Source organism: Perca fluviatilis, chromosome 23 (genome assembly GCF_010015445.1).
Source record: "Perca fluviatilis chromosome 23, GENO_Pfluv_1.0, whole genome shotgun sequence".
NCBI classification, from domain to species: domain Eukaryota; kingdom Metazoa; phylum Chordata; class Actinopteri; order Perciformes; family Percidae; genus Perca; species Perca fluviatilis.
The window spans coordinates 18159570-18171617 of record NC_053134.1 but is presented as its reverse complement, the minus strand read 5'-3'; the positions used below and the strand labels follow the sequence as shown (position 1 = coordinate 18171617).

General features: G+C 40.3%; 1 protein-coding gene across 2 annotated transcripts in view; it reads left to right on the top strand.

Annotated features, from left to right (window-relative positions):
* tbc1d22a (TBC1 domain family, member 22a) overlaps nucleotides 1-12048 on the top strand; it is a 136668-nt gene that overhangs the window by 99134 nt on the left and 25486 nt on the right. The gene's annotated exons all lie outside the window — the stretch shown is intronic.

The following is a 12048-nucleotide window of genomic DNA, read 5'->3' as shown; positions in this document are numbered from 1 at the left end:
TGTTGTATAACAGTCTCTATTATATGTGAAGTCTACACGGTGTCCATTAGGACTGGAACGGTACATGTATTCGTATTGAACCGAAACGGTACGGGCGTCTCGGTTCGGTACATGAATTTACACGGAGAATACACGGTATAAAAATAAATAAAACTTAATTAATTAATGTAATGCGGAACTACTGTTAGATACGCATTTCTTTAGGGAAATCTAATCAGTAGTACAGGCGAGAGAGTGGTGGATAAGACGAGGACTGTGTGTCGGCGTTGTTCAGCAGTTGTTGGGTATGTGAGTGGAAATACATAACATGCTAACGCATATCCAACGCCATCACCTAGATGTGCCAATCACTGGAATGAGACAAAAAAAACAAAAAAACTGTCCAACTTCTCCTCCCTACAGTGCTTAACCAGCCTTTAGATAGAAATACAAGGGCCAAAACAAATCACTGAAGCAATCGGAATTTACATGTCCTCTTCAATGCGCCCGTATTCACTCGTAGAGGAACCTAGCTTCAAGTATTTGCTGCACGTACTCGACCCTCGTTACGACAGGCCGTCCCGTCCACACATGAGGCAAACATGTAGCCCCTTCCATATGCAACCAAACACGAACGTTGATGGAGCGCGAGTTGTCAGCTGCACCCCCCCGTTTCACTAATGACTGATGGTTGGACTTTGCTTGCTACGGAAAGCTATCTCACAGTGACTGCTCATTTTATTGACTGAGTGGGAAATGAAAGCGTCAGTTGTACAGACCTGTATGAGCAGCACACAAGCACTCACCTGGCTGAGAAGCTACAGGAGGTCGTGGCAGAGTGGAAACTAGAAAGATATTCCTGTTGCACTTAATAGCAAGAATACTTTCTTTTATCTTTTGTCGGGGAAGGTCTCGCCTAAGTAGAATTGTTTATATTTATGTAATTTGCACTTTCTTAAATAAGAGATGCTGTATTTTCAGTTTTATAGCTAATTGTCTTATTTTGATTACAAGTTACAGATGGAGTCTGGAGATGATGTGGGGTACTTATTGTTTACTGTTTACATCTTACTTAACATACTTCAGGCTGTTGCAGCTAGCTCAGGGGAGAGACCGTATGACACTAGGTGGTACAGCCTGAGACATGCACAATAAAAAAGAATTGCCTTCTGCTTTTCCCTCCATCCGAGCCGTGACTTCTGTACTACCGTTCCACCCCTAGTGTCCATAGTAACAAGCAGTTGTTTTTCATCATGCATCCACAGTAAAGAGGTCAATGACAAATCTAATCATCATCCTACTGAAAGAAGGAAAGAATAAAGGGAAAAAGAGTGGAAAAAAGCAAAACAATCTAATGAGCAAAAAACCCAGAAACATATGAAGTACACAGAAAGTACTACTATCTAAATGTATTCACATCATGAACGATACTGTGTCCTGACATTTATTTACAATTCATCTCTCATTTCCTGAACATAATTTACCTCTTGTCATCAGAAAGTAGACGCACTGTTTGATGAGTTAAAGCCACTTGGCAGCCTTATTCATTACGGTTTTGAATTATTTAGCCGATTTATAGATGCACACAATACATGTTTGTTTACGCAGAGAACTATCAGACCTGCTCACCAAACAGAATATTAATGTAGACCCTATCCCAATGTTTAACAATAACTACATGCAATTCAACGGCGCTGAGCAGACAGGGACGAGGAACAACTGGATATACTCTCATCTCATTCATCTAAAATGCATGTTTGATGTTTTCCTATTCCAACACTTTCAACATTCGGTTGGAGACCTACTTTACCTGTTGGGTCAGACTAAAGAAAATGGCACCACCCAAACTAGCAGTCAGTCCGACCGGCAGTGAGAAGGGAACGTAGGTAGGTAACAATAGATTTGGTTCATTAAAGACGCTAGCAAAGCAACATAGTCCATAAAATAAGCACAGCAGCAACGTCAGATATGCGTCGGACCTCCGTGTTTAACTATATATCTTGAAATGTTACAGTTATGGCTGAAAATGACAACAGAAATAAATAGGGTTGGATACCGTTCACATTTTTACCGGTACCTGAAATTCGGTTCCGGTAGCGATGTAATTCGGTCGGTACCCAAAAAAGTACAGAATTCGGTACCCAACCCTAGAAGTAAACAAGTTTCTCACATCTCTGCAATTCAAATCAACTGCCATTCATCTGCCCGAAATTGCTTTTTGTGTTTGCAAACGTCACAGTGATTCCGTCTATTGGGCGGCTCTTGAGGTATGGGGGCCTCAGGGTGCCTTTCTTCATTTTGCGAATGATGCGGTCCTGCTGGCTTCATCAGACAGTAGCTAAGTTTCCATCCACTTGTCAATCGAATTATCTGAAGTTCGGTAAAAAAACTCATGCGAATAAAGCTGGTGAAAGTGTGTTTCCATCCAACAGCTTTAAAGCGAAAAAAAACCTGTGCGTAAAGACGTCACATGCTGTTTTGCGATTAAATTGGTATATCGAATTGATTTGAGACATTTTAAGGTGCTTCCATTCATTTTCACACTGAATCGCACAACATTCAAGCAAACATTTGCGAACAAAGTTTTGCTAGACAAAAGTAGTTGTTATTAATATAATAAGCCAAGGAAGCTACGATGGGCCTTTTGGCCGAGGATCTGATCCAGCTCATCAAAAAGGTGGAACTTTTTATTCCTTTTATTTTCCCTCCGGCACCGCTGCGAGACAACTCTCTTTTTTGGAGACCTGTATCGCTGTTTGAGCGCCTTCCATTTACTCCGGAGGACGTCCCACGGCTTGTCGTAACCTTTGTCGGTCATTTCCTTCGCGAGTTCCTGATAAATTATGGCATTTCTTAGATTTTTGCTATCTAAAATAGCCGTTATATATTTTGCTCGTAAATTAAATTCAAAAAGTCTCGTCTCCTCATTCGTCCACTTACATCTGTCTTTGTTGACACCTCTCATGTGTGCAAACAGAGCGGAAATACTGGGCGGAAATGACCTAAAACTTCTTCTTCATTTTGTGGTGGGTTGCAACCATAAAATGACCTAAAACTTAATCGCAATTCCTTAATTTATTCGGCAAATAACGTTTCCATCAGCGTTTATCGCATAAGCCGTATATCGATCAAGAGAAAATCCGATGAGACCGAACGTATTTCCTTTGAGTCTATCGAATTTTACTGTTTCCATAAGGCATTTTTCATTCCATATCACTTAATTCGGATAAAAACGTGTGGATGGAATCATAGCTAGGACCTCCAGTGTGCACCGGGTGGTTTGCAGCAGAGTACGAAGAGGTGGTGATGAGAGTCGGCACCTCTAAATCTGAGACCATGGTACTCTGTAAGTCACTGCCCCAAGTGAAGGAGTGCAGGAGTGAAGTATCTTGGGGTCTTGTTCACCAGTATGGGTAGGATGGAGCTGATGGAGTATATACAGTATTGACTAGAGATGGCCCGATACCATTTTTTGCTTCCCAATTCCGATACCTGAACTTGCGTATCGGCCGATACAGAGTACCGATCCGATACCAGTGTTTCATATATTTTGTTATGTTTTAACAACTGTATACTACTATCCCTGCATGGATGTGATATGATTTCTATCTTTGTTGTCGGTCTGGCTCAGGTTAAACTCTTTGTGAAACATGAACAAACACAAACAATGAATGCCACAGAACTTTCTTTTATTATGCAATTTGACAGTCAGTTATAACGGAATAAGAACATAAATAAACTACTTTAACGTAGATTTTCTTTAGGGCTTTATTACGTGCTATCGGATCGGTGCATAAACTCCAGTACTTCGCGATACCGATACCAGCGTTTACTGGTATCGGTATCGGACCATCTCTAGTATTGACATGATTGTAACTAAGAATTATGTCAAAGGATACAGTGGTCACAAGCAAACAACACGGCACGACACTCGTAAGTGCACCGTGTCTACTCCGAGTCTAAAACAGAAACGAGGGATGAATGATTAAACTGTGTTGTTGCTTTGTCGTGACTTGACAGCAGCCCAAGTACACGTTGTACTTGTAATCCATCCTCTAAATATTTGATGTTTCACAATGTCGTTTGGATAGCAAACCCCACACACCCTTTTAGACAACACACAAACACGCACATACACCTTTTTTTTTTTTGACAGTCCCTTACCTCCAGTCCTACCCTGGTCGGGATATTAGGCCATTTCCGCTCATGAAACTTTCAGTAGAGCTGTCAGCAAGGCACAGCGCTGTTCTCTGTCTGTTCTGTTCTGCTCTCTTCTATTGTCGTTTTTAACTTTGAACTTTGTTCTCATTCTTCCAAACTCCTCTCCTCTCCCGATGTCCTCTCTGCCGTCATCTTTCTTCTCAACTCATCCTAAATTTCCTCCCCTATCCTATCTTTTTCTTGCGCTTCTCTACTTGCCCTTAAATGACGCTTTTGAAAGACGGTCCACAACATACAACCAGGTGGAGATTTGGAGTGCTTAAATTAATTGGATATGCCCCACAAAAGAACCCATAGCATGTCATTTCATTCTTTAGAGTAGGTCAGTGATTTCCAAAACTTTAGCTCAAGGGACAATGCTCTTGAATCACAAGAGCTTGCTTTGTTAGTGCTCAAGGATTCAGAAAGTGTCCTAGCTTCGAACGCTGTTGTTAAATAAGCTATTAAAACGCTTTGTAAGCGTGTGTCCCTTCCCCTGTCCACATGTAGTCCCGTTTTTGTTTGAGCTTTTGTCATGCTTTACCGACCTTACCTCCGAGGCAAGAATGTTTCTCTGTTTGGTAGGTGATTTGGTTGTTGTATGGACCCAATTTTCAACACGACATTATTCATTAATGTTTAAACTAACTGGAATTCCAAACTAGATTAGTGCAACGTTTTGACAGATGTCCTTAAAACATGTCCATGAATCACCACAAAACAGGGAAGATGTTGGCCATGCAGGGACAAATAACCTGTGAGTGTTTGGGTCTCTCACAAATCCAGATAATAAACCGAAAGACCTTGCCCTTTGCCACTGTGCGTGTGCGTTAGTGTAGGTAATGCGTGTGCGTGTGTGTGTGTGTGTGTGTGTGTGTGTGTGTGTGTGTGTGTGTGTGTGTGTGTGTGTGTGTGCGTGCGTGCGTTTCCAGGCGAGATTTTTAACCTGAGTGTTGTAATGTCTCCGCTGTGGTCTTCTCTCTGCGGTGTGGCCATCTGTTCAGTTACCTCATCCAACACAAGACAGGCTTCCTCTGTCCTCTCTATCTCTGTCATCTTCTCTTTCTATCTGCAGTCTATTCTTGATCTTTATTCTGTTTTTTTTCTGTCTATTTTGCCTTTAGTCTGACAGAGTCTGACTCACCCCCTTTTTTTCTCTTTGTCACTTTTGCTCTATTTGTCACTATTGATATAAAGACGAGGACAAGAGGGAGAAACAGAGAGAAAAACATGGATGATATAGAGAGAAACACACACACACACAAAATACACACTCAAAATATACACACATCTCCTCCCCGGCATACACACAGACAGACGGAAAGACAGACAGGGACCAAATTATCCCTGTTGCGTGGAGCATGAAATTAGCAAGTAGCTCAGTGTGGCAGCATTAGCATGGCTGTTCAAAGGATACGGTGACATTTTCAGGTTCTGAAATATGGTCCTTTTCCATATATAGATGATTATATTTAGGGAGCTGTTTAGCATTTTCAGTGGCCATGTTTAAAACTATTGTGTAAGATGTGATCAAATGTGTGGAATCCTGGTGGTTTAGTCATTTACTGCGACAAGAGTCCAAAGATTAGCTAAGATTGAGATTAAAGAGCACTGACTAAATTAATCAAATATGTATGTTGGTCCTTGTGTGTTGCTTTGGTTTCATGTCATGCTACTTAATACTTCTACTCTACTACATTTCATTGTCAAATATTGCACTTTTCATAGTTTCAGCTTTTTCTTAATGATCCTATGTGATTTTAAACTGAATCGCTTTTGATTTTGGACTGTTAGAATAAGAAAGTAGGACATTGTTCTGATATTGTATAGACCAAATGATCATTTAATTGACAAAATACTCAACAGATTATTTGATACTGAAAGTAATCTTTAGTTGCAGCTCTAGTACTTTTTTTTTTTTTGCTTTAAATGAAAACAAATATGATTAACTGATTTATAAAAAAAAGGATGCGTTGTTAAAGATAAAACCAGTGGTCCCCATCATTTATAATCGTGACATCTCACAAATAAAACCGTGTCTAGTTGTGACGCCGCCATTTCCGATGTCTTTGAGTTGTTTGACCAAACAAAGATCTTCCCTCTAAACTTTTTAGATAGATTAAATAACTCTCTTTTAGAAGAGAGTCCTGGCCAAGACAGCTGCAACAACGACTTAAACAGCAAATTACATCAAACAATCAATGATCAGAGTTTAGTAATGGGACTTGTGCATTCAGTGGTCAGAAAGTCGTCAATCCTGTTTTTAAAATCTTCCATGCTAATAAAATAATCTAATTTAAAGTGACTTTGTAGCTCACACCTAGATGACGGAGAAAAAAACTTTTAAAGCACTTTCACCAAACACATTACGCGTTCGAGGAATGACGTAAATAATCTGTCCGTGTGACCGAAGGTTGCAGCTACTAATGGCGTTTTTCCACTACATGGTACATGCTCGCCTCGCCTCTACTCGCCTTTTTTGGTTTTCCATTATAAATTAAGGTCCCTGGTACCTGCTAACAGGTACTTTTTTTTTTAGTATCCCCTCCGTCGAGTACCAAAAGTTGACGTGAAAACCTGCCGACTACTGATTGGTCGGAGAGAATCGTCACTTATCACTGCGTCATCATTGCTAGCGACAGACGGGGATGTCCTGAACAAACCCGCCATTTTTAAATAGTTTAACCAGCTGTGTTTTTTTTGCTGCCTCCATCTTCTTTTGAAACAAAATTTTTCTTCTGGCTGTGGCAACAACAACACACCTTCGACGTTCTATGTGTGTGTTGCGTTAGGTCACGGCAGTTTCCTGCTGCGCTCGCCTCACGCATGAGGCGGTACTAAAAATCTGCAATGGAAAAAGGAGGACGGAGCACCGCGGATGAGCCGAGTAGAGCGGCTACTAGCAGTGGGTAAGCGCCATAATAGTTTTAGGCGTCAGTAGAGAATATAAATAAGAAGGCAGTTTATGCAATACGGCCTTATAAAGAAAAATATACCAGTGCTCCATTCTACGGTTGTATAAAGAAGACAAACCAACTTTCTTATATAAACTGCAATGCTGTGTGAGGAAACCCGAATCAGAGACAAATCGTTACGCAGCATGGTACACTGAATCTAACATTTTCAGAGAAGATGAATTTGCATGCATGTATAAAATATCACCATAATCAAGTGCTGATAAAAACGTTTTTATTTTATTTGTGTTTATTTAAGGATTTGTTTCGGTAAAAGAAACCCAACTTCACCTTGAGTTTTTTTTAAAGAAACTCGATATGGTGTTCATCTTGCGACACCACTGGACCGGGAACCACTGGATTAAAAGTAGTTAAAACTAGCTCCACCTGACTGAACAGTCAAATGCTGCTTACACATCGATCAATCAGTCTTTACAATCTTATCTAATATAATAAATGATCAAATATTAGTCACAGGGGCCATATCCTGCAGAACGAACACTTTTACTTTTGTACTTTTACTTAAGTAAAGGATCTGAATACTTTGATCGCCACTGACCTCAAGATACAGTATGTTCTCATCGAGCCTCAGGCTAATGTGTTATACCTTTATCTTGACTGACGGGGCGATTTTCTTTGTTAAGCATATTTTTTTATGTGCTGTATTTTTCTTTATATCATTTATGGTCTTACATAATGAGCATTAGCAATTGGCTGACTCCAGCACTTTATCTTTCTTATTTTATTATGAAAACTCAGGTCACAAAGTAAAAGGCAATGAAAGAAATTGAAATAGATAAAAAGATTCTGCTTTAGGATGTTGATAAAAGATTAAGTCACTGCCAAGACAGCTATTTATATATTAGTATTTGTACCTATCCAGAATGCGCATGCCTTTTAGTAAGCGATTGTCTTGTAACCTGAAGGGCACAGGTTACCTGCTAAAGTGGTCCTGTACTTACAGGGTGAGGTGATGCTCCTGGGTGCCTTCTCCCTCTTACTGTTCCTAAATAAACACCTACACATATTCTCTACCACTAAAAAAAGAAAACATTAAAAGGCTGCATGCCCTTGAGTATCCACCAAACAGAGTCATTTAGTATTAGTGCCTCAGAAATGAATAATAGAAAAGAACCTGCGTTTTCTTTTTCAGTGAAAGAAATGCTCCAATTGAGCTTGAATTTCTTTTGACAGCATAGTTTAATCAAAATTTAGAATCGTTTCTCTAAAGTAAAACCAAATGAAAATAACCTTCTAAATGTAGTGCTGCAGACCTTAATATCTATCAGACTGATGCAAGTGTTACCATGCACTCTTGAATATGAATAAACCACCTACCTGCCAACGGAATAAGAGGGAGAGCATCCCAGAGGGAAATGGTACTTTTCCTGCCTCTCTGTCTCCTATCTGTAGTAACGCTTGGCCTTGCGACCACACCTAACAATGAGAGAGGCCTCTGCAGACAGGACCCCGATCAAACGCACACCAAGCCGTACTGTCTTCCAGAAATGCACATTCGCACATAGAATTCTCCTCTCTGTGTCCTTCCGTCACACTCCCGTGGACATGATTGTCAATATTTCCTCCCTGTTTCTCTTTTATTGTCTGTCTCCGACGCAATCTTAGCATGAAACGAACATTACAAGTTTCATAAATGTAGCATTTATTGCAGAGTTAATGTACTAGGTTGCGTTAATAATAATAATAATGTTTCCTGTTCTCTCATTACTGTATGTTTTCCCTTGCGCAACCACACACACACATTATCTTTATTTTCACATACATACTGTATACTCACACATTGTGGACGCCTGTGAATTACTTTCAATCCAATGCTTTTCTTTCAAATCCAACATACACATAATGAGGCTGAACACATATAGGAAGGATCTGAAATGGACCAAATCCATGACAAGGTGGGAATTCTGATTTGAATTCTTATTATTTTATGTTGATATTTTCACACTTACATTAACCGTAGTGCTTGGCAATTTCAAATGTAGGCTAAAGCAAGACACTGCATAGCAGGGAGAAGCACACACAGGGGCAGAAACTATGCTGAAGTGTATTTAGAGCCATTTCTCTGTTTTTTTTTTCCGCTACTGTATATGCCTTTCTTTCTTTTTAAATGGATTTCATCATGACCTGACTCTTGTCATCCCTGTCAGCAGTTTTTTTTTTTCTCCCTCTGTGAGATCTTATACTGTAATTTACAGTTCAAAATGTCACTTCTTTGCCTTCGTTTGAATGTCTCCTGCAGTCACACGCCTACACCGTGCACACTATCCCAGCCCATTGTATGCCGGGACATTTAATATCAACTATCGCCACTCACAGTCTTGTTCATATCCTATGAAAAGAGCTCTACAATTACCACTAGAGTGTCAGCGCTTCATCATATCCTATCAGTGTAATTGTTACATCATTTTTAATCCGCTCGTTTATCATCTTGCATCACTCCCCAGCTCCGTCACCTTTACACCTTGTCTGGAGTCGGTTTGTCAGGGTATCGAGTTGGTCCTACGTCAGGCCGTTTTGTTTTGGAGAGATGAGACTAGTCAGACAGCCAACGCAGCAGTTTAAAGACACTGTGACATTGCAATACACCTTTTCACTCTCACTCTGTATTCCACATTCCCTTTTCCTCCTCTGTTCACCTTTTAGCCTCCTACACTCTCCGTACTCTCATGAACTCCCCCTTACCTCTTACCCCTCTCCCTATCGACTCCTCTCCCCGTACCCCCATCACCCTTTATCCCCCACAGCTGCCTCTCACCCGCCACCTTCCCGCACTTCTCCCACCTTCTCCCTACTTCGATCAGCAGCACTTGTCAGTAAGAGTCTCGCCTGTCTCAGCCAATATGGCTGCCCTGACACGAGGGGGGAGGACCACGCATAACAATAGAGGAGGGAGAGCCAAGTTTGACGGAGTTACTTTGTCTCCCGTGACAAACTTTATTTTGCAAATCATGATGATGCGAAAGCCTTGAGCTGAAGCAGCAGCAGTGGATGGATCGGGCAGAGGGGAGTCAGAGAGAGAAATGGCTGGCAGAAATGGAGAAAGAGAGAGATGTTGAAGTTTCACACTGTAACATTTATTTTCATTTACTGATACTACTCACATGGATGTGCATCAAATATGGTGCTAGAGCTCGGAGTCGATTGGTTTAGCTTAGCATAAAGACTGAAAGCAGGGAGAAACAGCTAGCCTGGCTCACACCAAAGTTAAAAAAATACTACCTCCGGCAACTTTAAACCTTAATAATTAACACGTTGCATTTGTTTAATTCATACACAGTAATTTTGCTATGCTAAGCTGACTGTGTTCTGGCTCTTGTGCCGTACGTAACACACAGACATGCAAATTTATAATAAATTAGGTTGCAACTGGTGTTTATTTCTGTTGATGTTTTTTTCCGTTAGGCAATGAATCATTTAGTATATGAAATGTCAAAAAAAGAGTGGAAACAACAATTTTCCACAGCTTAAAATGACATTGTTTTATTGTTTGTTTTGTCTAAAAAACCCAAATATATTCCATTTACAATGATAAAAACACAGAAAAGCAGTACAAATGTTTGGCATCTTTGCTTGATAAACTTAAACTTCACAGTGCAGTCTGTCAGTCAAGTACAGTCCAATTTTGATGTTTTGTTTTTAAAGTGACTTTGCAATAAAGGAGCATTCAGTGATGTCTACATTGACTACAGATGCAGTGGCACCACAGAATTTGTTCTTTAAAAGGTTACACGTACAAGAGATTGAGTTATATTAAAACAAAGTGAGCTTTTTATTTTTTAACTTGATCTTCTTTTTCCCTGCCAGGCAGACACACATTGAAGTGAGCAACAAGTCCTACATACTGTCATTATTTAGGCTGCCATTTCTGCTGCAGCCAATGGAGGCAAAATATTTGAAAATAGTGGTGGAGCGCCATGGAAATTATTTGTGACGAAGCAAAAATATTATGATAACTTGTTAACAGAAGTTGTTTTGGATAAAAAATAAATCACTTTTTAACGTTTGAAATATTCCTCAGTCATATATATTAGAAAGAGAGGGGAGGGCGGGTGACAGACATTTGTTGAATGTGACTGAAGGAGATTGTGAGAGCAGAGAACGGATGGAGGGGGGATTGAAAAAGAGGAAGAGGGGGCAGACAGAGAGACTGGATTTCAGAGTTTCAGTACCTAAGAATTCATTGGTGCCTTAAACCATGAACTCTCTCTCTCACACTTGCGCACACACAAACACACACACACTCACTCTGAATAAAGGAAATTAAAATTGTGCAATCCTTTGGGGGCTGCCACTCCTTTACTAACTGTGTGTGTGTGTGTGTGTGTGTGGTGTTGTGTATTTGCTTGCTTCTGTTTGTTTGGATTGGAGATGCAAGGTTAGACCAACAAGCCAATCACCTGCCAGTTTACAACTCACATCACGCTACGCTTCGCTGTTCACAAACATCAAGCCTTTTTTCCCCCTCCGCTCTCTCTACTCTCTCTTTCTATTACTCGTTTTCTCTATTCCCCCTCACACTCACACACACACACACACAGTTGGGAAATTCTGAAAATTGGTTTAACTAAGTGGGAGGTAAAGTAAGAGGAAACCCAAACAACAGGAGATGTACACAAAAGCGTAGGGAGGATCAATCTGTCTAGAAAGAGCAAACACAAGAAAAGCAACATGCAGTAAAGAAGGAAAGCTGACATCCAGTATAGATTTGTTTTTTCCGACTATTTTTGTATCACACCATGTCTCTGTTTAAATCTGTCTATCCACTATTATTTCTTCCCTCGTTCCTGGAGGGAAATTCAATTATCACAGCAGAAAGGCAGTTCCTGTTAATTCCTGGCTCACACAAATGAGTATGGTGGTTAAAGAGCAACACTTGCATTTGTTTACTCGGATA